Source organism: Erpetoichthys calabaricus, chromosome 13 (genome assembly GCF_900747795.2).
Source record: "Erpetoichthys calabaricus chromosome 13, fErpCal1.3, whole genome shotgun sequence".
Taxonomy (NCBI): domain Eukaryota; kingdom Metazoa; phylum Chordata; class Cladistia; order Polypteriformes; family Polypteridae; genus Erpetoichthys; species Erpetoichthys calabaricus.
The window spans coordinates 66,755,012-66,764,881 of record NC_041406.2 but is presented as its reverse complement, the minus strand read 5'-3'; the positions used below and the strand labels follow the sequence as shown (position 1 = coordinate 66,764,881).

Below are 9,870 nucleotides of genomic sequence, written 5' to 3'. Positions count from 1 at the left end.
TTTGCGGAGTAGACACAACTATCCAAAGAAAGGTGGGCTCCAAAATGACATTTTTAACAAACTGCAGAAGTACCAGTGGACATCTCATCAAGCAGTACTGGTCATACTGGAAATGCATGAGCCGGGAGTTAGTTAAATCGAGGTTGTGTGTTTTGTCAAGGTTTCGTTTCTAGTGAGGCATGTCACGAAAGCGTTAACTCATACGAGGCTAAGAACCCTCCGATCCGCTCTTCTCCTCTCCTCACACATTGCAGACGGCGCCCCCGAGTCGGGCGGCGAGCGCTCCCTTCTGTCACACTCGCGTCTGTCTATGGTGCGCTCGACGAGTTTGCGTTTCCGGGTCGGTTTTCCTTACTGCCGTTCAGCTGAGGAGCTCCTTAGCAGCAGCAGCAAGCCGACGAGCTAGAGACGCGAAGGGAATCGAGATTTCGTAGACCCACGGAGAGAGGGCGCGGAGCCGCAAAGTGAGACGCAGGATGGAATAAAATCTGCAGCCGGGCAGCGCTCATACAAGCTGGGGTTCAGATCGGCGCCACGATCCGCTTGTGTAAGTATTTCGGCTCGCTTCATATACTGTACGTTGTTCCTGGCAGTGATCTGTACAAAGCGCAAACCAGATGCACGCACCGTGTTGTTATTGCCGCTGCTGATTACATTGTAATCTCATGACACAACATGGAGTCGAAAAGTTGTTACAAAGAAGCCGCCGTTGTGTGCTCGCTTCTGTCTTCACTGTTCTCTTTTTAGTGATCGCTACAAAATGTGGTTATTTTCGCTTTGCTTGTGGTAAGAGATGAGATAAAGCGAGGGCGCATACATTTAGCTGGCCTTTACAATTATCCCTTTTGGGCAGCAAAATTCATCGGGGCCTCGCTTTATTTTAACGACGAAAAATGTATCCACAGATCCGATAAATAGACCCCCGGGCCCCGAAGGTGGCCGCGAAAAAGCATGTCATGCGAGGATAAATGTGTTGCTAAGCTGTACAGATCACCCCCTCCTCCCCGCATATATAGTGTCAATCGCTCCAAGACACCCCCCGCCGTGTGCTTTTGACTGCAATATAAACTTTAGGCGAACAAACAACAAGACAACGACACCGCTGTACGTATCTGAGGTGATCAAACGGGATAATATTTCCTAATTTAAAATTAATACGATGTGACATATGTCACTTCTGGGAGGCCTCTGTGCCTTTTTTATTTAAAGACTTTTCCTGAAGCTGCCTTGGTTTGTTTTGTTTGTTTATACATTAACCAAACTCGACGCTTGGGAATGCTGGTGTTTAATAATTAGCACCTCGGAACACATCCCCTGCATGTATGTTTATGTCTGTATTTACATAAGACACACGTACACGTGTTCGAAAAGCCCACTTAACAGGGACAGAAGAGAAGTGCAAGACAAAGAGCAGCGATCGGCAACTGGAGGACCACAGCTGACAGCACGCGCTTTAGCCAGCGAGGAGAACACGCTTCTTTGTGTTATAACGATTATTCAAATACAAGTGCACGTAGCAGTTCGATTTCGAGCACTCAGCGCAACTCTCGTCGCCCTCTCCTTATGTTTGGATGGCGAGAGTCGCCGTCTGCCGTCGCGGCAGAGTCGTTTGAAACGGCCTGGCGAACATGACAGCTGATGCGGCGTGGAAGCGCGACGCCGTCGGGAAGCAGACGGCCGGCGTACTCAGCATATGGCCAGTTTACGAGAGAGGGCGACGAGTGTGGCGAAATTTGCCCGGCGCCCTATCATCATTTTACTTGGACTTCGTGACAGCGGGCCATAATTCTGATGAGTCTTGTTATTGTGGGACTTGAAGTCTCAGCGACGCGGATTGCACAGCGATCCCCGAATGTCCACCTGGTGCCGTGCCTTCTATCCCAAGATGACTGTGAACATAAGCAAGTGGACTACGCTTTTTACGATAATCCGAACTACGACGGTTATTTCGGGAGTATTTACGTACAAAATATCCATGGTCCCCTTGAGATTTGGCAGTTAAAGAATCGGATTTCGAGAATGGATGAATATCCAGAGCCAGGTTTTGGTTGGCGAACCCTATGCCCACTGTGTAAAATTTGCTAATCCTCAAATGATGGCTCTTTCAAAGAGCTGCTCACAGGCTGACATTGCCTTGATGTGTGTGTGTTTATTGGTGGACTTATTTTTATTTCAGTAGAGCTCTTGTGGTGTGCCAGTTACTGCAGGATCAGGGCCAGGGTCTTTTGGTCCTGCAAAAATTCCCAGCCCAGTGAAAGCTCAAAATCTGCCTAATGGTGCTAGGTGCCAGCCCAGTGAATGACATATTTTCCCATTTGAACTTAACACCCAATATAAATTCAAACAGATGGGGTTGGGAGGTTCCTTTGGAGTCTTCCTTGTACTTCTAAACACACAGATGTACAGATGCAGATGTGAAGACTGTGATGACTGGGTCATTGCATTTCCAAAATAGTTAAAAAAAAAAAAAAAAAAATCCTGCCAAATTGATAAAACTAGCCCAATTTAGCGGAAAACCCACACACTTGGCAACTCTGTTAGGGCCTGCATTTCAAAAGTACATATTACATTACATCTAGATCTACTGTATATATCAATCTAATTTATCAATTAATCTGCACTAGCTCCAGGGCTGGATTAAGGAGGGTGGGGCCCCCTGCTCTTGACGCCATTTTGGGGCCCTACCTACACAAAATACTACAAATACATATCAACTTTAAGGTCTCGAGGGCACACTGAGTAAATTAAATTAAATAACTACTACTGAGTCTTAGCTTTAAAATGAAAGGCAAAAATCTTTAAAACAGAAAACATAGGGCAATACTCTGTGAAATTATGAGAGCCGAAAACAAAGCTTATATCTTTAACTAGCCATTTCTATACAGATGACAAATAACCATCACAAACCAAGGTTTGAAAAGTTAACTGTAGAACCCTATTGTAAATGCATGCAAACAAAGGAATATGCGGAGACCCTCACTGTCTTCAAACGTCGTCTGAAGACACACTTCTTTAAACAGCACTTGGACTAAAGTCCCCATACTTTTTTTTCTACCCTTTTCTCAAAAAAAAAAATTTGTACTAACAACTTAGTATTTTCTTCTAGCATGGTTTTGTGTACAACTTGGTCAGCGGTAACTTGTTTGATGACAGTAGATTTAATCCTAGCCTTAAAGACTGAAGAACAGTCGTAGACTACTAAGCACTGTTGTAAGTCGCTCTGGATAAGAGCGTCTGCTAAATGTTGTAAATGTAAATGTAAATATCAAACACCGCATAGACCATTCTGTATAATTACACAGACAAATGCTTGTATTTTAAAATTGTACGTTTCTAGATATCTTTGTGGCAAAGTTCTTGATCAGATCACTGACATTCAGTTTCTGACCAAGATCACTCTTGATTGACCCCAGAGTCAGATGATTCAGTCTTTCTTGTCCTGTTATGGATCTGAGCTTATTATTCACTAGCCTGAGCTTGAAGAAAGATCACTCACCACTTGCATCTGTGACAGGCAATGTCAAGTAAAGCCTGAAAACAATTTGGCAAGATATCCTGCAAGGTTTTTTTCTCCTTCTAAGAAACTGTAAAAGCATTGGACCGGACAAAATGCCTTTAATGCAGATAGATAGATTATTCTTTACTTGTCCCCAAGGGGAAAATAAAATTTTACAGAAGCTCAAAATAAATAGATAATAGTGAACAACTGTTTATTTTGCTGCTAAAAGCTGAATTTTTTGGTGTTTTTGTTATTAAATGGCCACCACAACTTTTCTTTAGAATTTGTCAGTCACTTGTGCTTGAGAATATATATAGAATATAAACATTATAATAAAACCAACCAACAACCCCCCAAACACCCGTAAGAACTTGGATAATGGAGAGCTGCTGCTGTTAATAGTAGAGTTATAGATGGCAGTAAGTTGAAGTCAGGCCTGTTCAGGTAATTCCACAGGTTTATATTTAGAGTCATTAACATTTGAATTGAGCAGGTCCAGCTTGTAGTTTTCATGAATGGAACATTCTGACTTATGTTTTTTTTTTTTTTTTGCATTATTTAAACTGGACAATCTGCTAAACATTGCACCACCTTGCTTCAAACAACAAAAAAACACAGATGGAACAATAATCACAAACAAAATTCAACAAATGGCCTCAAACTAGCAATAAATGAAAGAAGAAAATGTATATCAGACAGCAGCTCCAAACAAAACAAAGTCACAATAGCACGGCACAATACTCCGAGTCCTTTTATCTCTGCTTCTCTTGAGCTCCTGTCACTACTGACTGCCTTTGAAGCCAGAAATCAGTGTTATGATTGTAGCTTTTCTCAGGATTGGTTTTCAATTAGTGTCCTAATTAGGGTTAACAACTTCATGGAATCTAAAAACATCGATTTTTTTTCATTTTATGGTGAAATGAAAAAGTGGAAAGTATTTACCGTCTTGCCGTAATGCTGTATTTGTTTATTGTTTTGGAGTGATAATGTCTGCCATTGGGGATCTATCCCAGAACCACACAGCAATGGGTGATGCATGTAATGCTAGCGTTGCAAAGTATCATGGGGTGCAAGGAAAAAAAAAAGTCTTAAGCTGGCTGCATGGTGAATTTTCAGGAAATAATTCAGTGAACATGGTCATGGGGCAGGCCAGTCAAATTATCTCCAAAAATCAGTTGTTTGGAGGCCTGACCTGCTACTGTCCAGGTAAGCCCTTGCCACAATCTGGGCACAAATAGATCACAAATCAGCACTCCTACATTTGTGAATATGTGAGAAGAAAACCCACACTTACATGAGGAGAATATGCAAAATTCCACACAGGTAACACAAGTCTGGAAAATAAAACTCCTAAAATATTTTTTAAATTTGAATAGTAATTTTTATTTGCATTCATGGACACAATTAAAGATATAATTAGAATGTTTCCATTATGTCACATTTAAGTACCAAATTGAAAAGAATTTTAATTAAAATTTAACAAATTGCACAGTTTGTTCATGTATACGATATTGTTCTAAATCAAATTAAAATGGAATTATTTAGTCAATCTAATATTTTTAAACATATATCTAAAGAAAACAATAATACATATTCATTGACTCACATATAACTTATGTAGTTTTTTGTTACTTCTTAGTTTTTCTGATCCAAAACCTTGTTTCTGGTGCAGTTTTATGAATCCTCCAGCAGCAGTCTGCCATCATACGTACATCCCAATATCCCTGGTGTCTCTTTTCCACATCCTCGATATCCTGATGGAATTGCTCCCACTGCTTTTCGCTCACTGCTCCAAGTTCTTCAGGTAAAAATTCCAAATGTCAAGTCCAAAAAAGTGAACTTTGAAACTAATGTTGCAAACAAGTTCCTTGAGCTTAACTAAGACATTCTTCGCAATCTCTTTATAGTTTGGATCTATATTGTTACCTAAAAACATAGAAATGACTTCTTTGAATGATACTGCAGCCTCTTGTTTCAGGTCGTTCATCGCACCATCAAATTCTGCATCAGAAATAAGTTTCCTAATAATAGGTCTAGCAAAAATACCCCCTTACAATTTAGCCTTGGAAAAACCTGGAGGCTTTTGGTTGAAATACATAAAGCAGGCTTCATCTTTTGATAAGATTTTGACAAGCTGCTTCATTAAACAACAAAGCGATGGTAGCAGCACTTTATCTGGATCCACCAAGCTAGTTCTCATGATGCTTTTGGCATCAAGCGGTAGCTTTTTTCTAGATGCACATTCTTTCTGAAGCCATTGTAAATTCCTGACTGTGGTGTCCCACTCAAGTTATCATTAAAGTAAAATATTGTTGTTTAAATAATTATAGTGTGAAAGCAAAAAAAAAAACACTATTGACAGCTAAAAAAAATATTTTGTGAAATATTGTTAGCTGATGGAGAAAAACGTTTTTCATTTTTGAATTTGGTGCCTAAAATATATAAACATCAAATGAAATAAGCACAAATTTTTCAATTTTTATTTGTACGATCATCAATTATGGGATTTGCACCCAGAATGTTTTATCCTTGAGGCACCATGTTTTAAATATTTCTGTACCTAGATTGAGGTGTGTTCCTTTTTATTTATACTTTTTTTCTGCGGAGGCAGAAATAACAGATAAGCAATGTGTCAAGATTTTTTTAATCAATTTTTATTTTATAGTGCTATTTCCAAGCCCATTTATATAGACCAGAGGGCCTCATGTATAAATGGTGCGTACACCCGTTTCCACGCTCACATTGCGATGTATAAAAACTAAACTTGGCATAAAACCACACAGCAGCACAACACATTGCGTCCACACGTTTTTTGCTTGATTTTGCAAACTGGAGTCACACAGCATCAAGGCAATGTTACTGTTCCTATGTGGTTTACCTTTCTTTTTTAGATTCAAATCCCTGATGTGACTTTATGAAATACTGAAATTAACCGCATATCATTTATAAATTGAAGGCATCTGATTGTAATCAACCTGTATCAATATAATGGTGCATGGAAAGGCCAAACTATTCTAAATACCATAGCTGCTTTAGCGTTGTTCCTCTCGGTGCACTAGTCAGAGTATTTTAACCCACTGTATCTGAGTGTGGAATCACAGCTGTACAGAAGCTGTTCGGAAAACTATACTGCGGATTGTGTCGAGAGCGCAGAGGATTATCGGGATACAGCATCTAGACCTGAAGAACATTTGTAGCCCACACTGCCTCAGCCATGCATACAGTCTATTTGAACTTTTCTCATTCAGCAAATGCTTCAGAGCCTTTCCTGTAGGGACCTCAAGGTTCAGAAACAGTTTCATCCCAAGAGCTATAGATGCACTGAATCAGTCCATCAAGTGCTCCTGGTAGAACTGTTTGTATTTATAAGTACATTTACCTCACTGTAAACTTGCACTATAATTGTAATATTGCACAACATGAGCCACTTTATGAACCATTTGCACTATCTGCACTATATCTACATGTATGTTGTACTTATGCTTTCATACTGTATATTTTTCATTGTTTTTTTATCATATTATTAGTTATTATTGTTTTTTTATCATTTTATAGGAAAATAAGTTTATGGAGGATTTGCATATTGAATCTTATTGTACCATACAATAACAATACAGGAATTTACTTCAATAGAAGAGACTCTGTTTTACAAATGATGACTGCTGGATTCTAAATCAATTCAGATTTCCAAGAGCTATCTTCATGGAGCTCTTGATATAATTTTTAAGATGGAATGCTTCAAAGTATGTACAAAGTATTACATTATACAGATATATGTTTAACTTAAATAATGTATACTGTTAATAAATAAACATGTGGTTATGGTAGCCCAGTGGTAGCAATGAGCTGGCGCCCCATTCAGGGATTGGTCCTGCCTCACGCTATATGCTTGCTGGGACTGACGCGACCCTGGATGGATAAATGGATGGAATAATTAAATGTACTATAAAAGACATATCAATGTTCCTTAAAAGTTTTGAAGAGTTGGTGTTTTAAGCTTACAGATGGCTTGACATTTATTATAGAGCTTATTGTGTGGCGATTGGTTACGTGGAGAAAGAAAAGGTAGGATAAGAATTGGGGGTTGGTATGTTTGAAAGAGACAGTACTGCTGCCATAAATTATTTCATTGAGAGTCACACACGTCCCAGCAAGCATCCTGCGGGAGGCAGGATTAATCTCTGGATGGGGTGCCAGCTCATCACTACCACTGCGCCACCACATCCCCATGTTTAATACATGCTTTAATTCATTTCATCATGAAAATGATATCAAGTATACATCTTAGTATTTGAATTGTTCAGAGAGCTGTAATATCATAAAAGTAATGTATTCTTTGTCCTGTCGGTATAAGAGAATGCCTGTTTAAGAAGCATGTAGTGATTCACACACATAGAGCACATAGAAGTACATATAGAATAAGAAGCCTTTAATGTGCTACTTTAGTTACAATGGGATCTGAGAAACTGTAGTAAATTAAGCATTGATTTTAATATTAAGTTTACGATATTCTACTTTAATGACAAAATAAACTGAGATTAAAGTGGACATTTCGACCATTTTTCCACTGTGTCCCCTTTTTTTTTTCTTTTCTTTTCTCTGTGCCCTAATATAATAATAATATTGTATGACACTCAGATGGTGGGCTACAACTTGCCTTTTCACGGTGACTTTGAGATCTGGCCACTTTTTTTTTTTTTTTATTTTATTTTGGGCACTGTGCAACTATCTGATCTTAAACTTTCAAGTTTCTCTGCCACACTCTATCACTCAATCAACGTCCTTTTGTTGTTTATACCACTGCTTAAGCCAACAAATAGTATGTTTTTTTCCTTGCCTCCACTTTGCATTTGCTGAAATTCTTTCTTTTCACATGCTTTTGCCATTGTCACTTAACCGAACACTGAATGGAAGGTGATATTTATATTGATTTGCATATTAAAATATGCACAATTATGGAAGGAGTTGGGATGGGACAGTAGGCACATGCATGTGCGTTACTTTTCATGCTGATTGGGATTTATGGAGCTGAAGTGCGTGGAAGTTGGCTTGTGCACGTTTTTGTACATATGAATATTTTTTGTGTACACACATTTCCACTTTTGTTTTAGTGTGAATTCTACTCATGCCGTTATGCATCAGACCAAGGTGCCTGCAAAGTCACTCCTGGAGGGAGGGCAGCAGTGGCTGAAGGCTTTTGTTCTGACCCAGTTCATTAATGAGAAGTCAGGTATTGCTGTTGAAGCATTTATTGCTCAAGCAGCATTTTCATACTTTATTTTAGGTGTCTTACTAGTTAAGATTCCTGAGCCATAATTGCTTATTTTAGTTAGAAGCAGTTGCATTCGCTGTTTTTAATTGCTTCATATTAGCAATAAGATGCAAATTACAAAGGAACTAGCAGTCATCCATCTAAGTTGTTTCTATTTACATCTGTGTGTATTTATCATAAAGTGTTTGGTTTAGTACAGTATTTGCAAGGAAACTGAAGAGAAAAAAGTAAAGGGCTGAGAATTACTAATTCACTCCAGGCTGCAAACCATTTAGATGATATTCTTGGAAAGGAAAAAAAAATCTATATATAAGAAAGACTTGATGTGGCAGAATGAAATTGCTAATTAGTCATAAAATTAAATAATATTTGTTATTGGCAAGGACTGGTTTCTAATTAAGCAATTTGGTCGAAACAAAAACCTGCAGCCACTACGGCCCTCCAGGACCCACTCTGCAGACCCTTGTTATACAGCAATTTGTAGAACTGAATGAAAAAACAACAAGATAACTGAATTCAATATTATAGCATTTACAATAATCAGATGACTTATAAAAGAGCTTGAAGTGTGACAGGAGGGTGGATTCATGATTCACAGTTCATCTAAAATGGAAAAACTTTCCTTAGGTCTGATTACATCTTCTTTGTTACCAGCATGGACAGGAATTTGCACTGGTTGCATTACAGATGGTTTGCAGGCATATAGCTGTAGCATGTAGCATTTTAGCTGACCCTTTGTTTTTATTATCTCATGTAGTGTACTCATACCACATTGATGTTTTGTTGTCTCTCCATTTTAGCCTGAATAAAAAGGCTATACGGCTGAAGAGCTATTTCAGGTTAGAGGATTATAAGTGGCACATTAGAATCAACAAGCTTTCATTTCATTCTTTATTGGTGTATCATTTCAGTCATACAACACTAGTCCTTCTCACATAAACACTACTGTGCATATGAAAACCATCCCAAACTTTGCCATCGTAACTGCAAAAATTGAGTACATAAGACTGAAAAGGATATTAAATAACTTTCTTCACTTTCATAAAGCAGTTTTGTGCAATTTGGGGAAAGCCTGTAGAGTTCTGTGTACATTATAAAG

At 38.6% G+C, this 9,870-nt stretch overlaps 1 protein-coding gene across 7 annotated transcripts in view; it reads left to right on the top strand.

Moving 5' to 3' along the window:
• The first annotated feature begins 239 nt into the window (after positions 1–239).
• ankib1a (ankyrin repeat and IBR domain containing 1a) overlaps positions 240–9,870 on the top strand; it is a 393,960-nt gene continuing 384,329 nt past the window's right edge. For 6 of the 7 annotated variants that reach the window (XM_051936159.1, XM_051936161.1, XM_051936158.1 and 3 more), the window contains exon 1: positions 241–547. The gene's annotated coding sequence lies outside the window, so the exon portion shown is untranslated. Of the gene's footprint in view, positions 548–9,870 lie in introns of all 7 variants that reach the window. The other variant, XM_051936157.1, reaches the window with a different exon arrangement.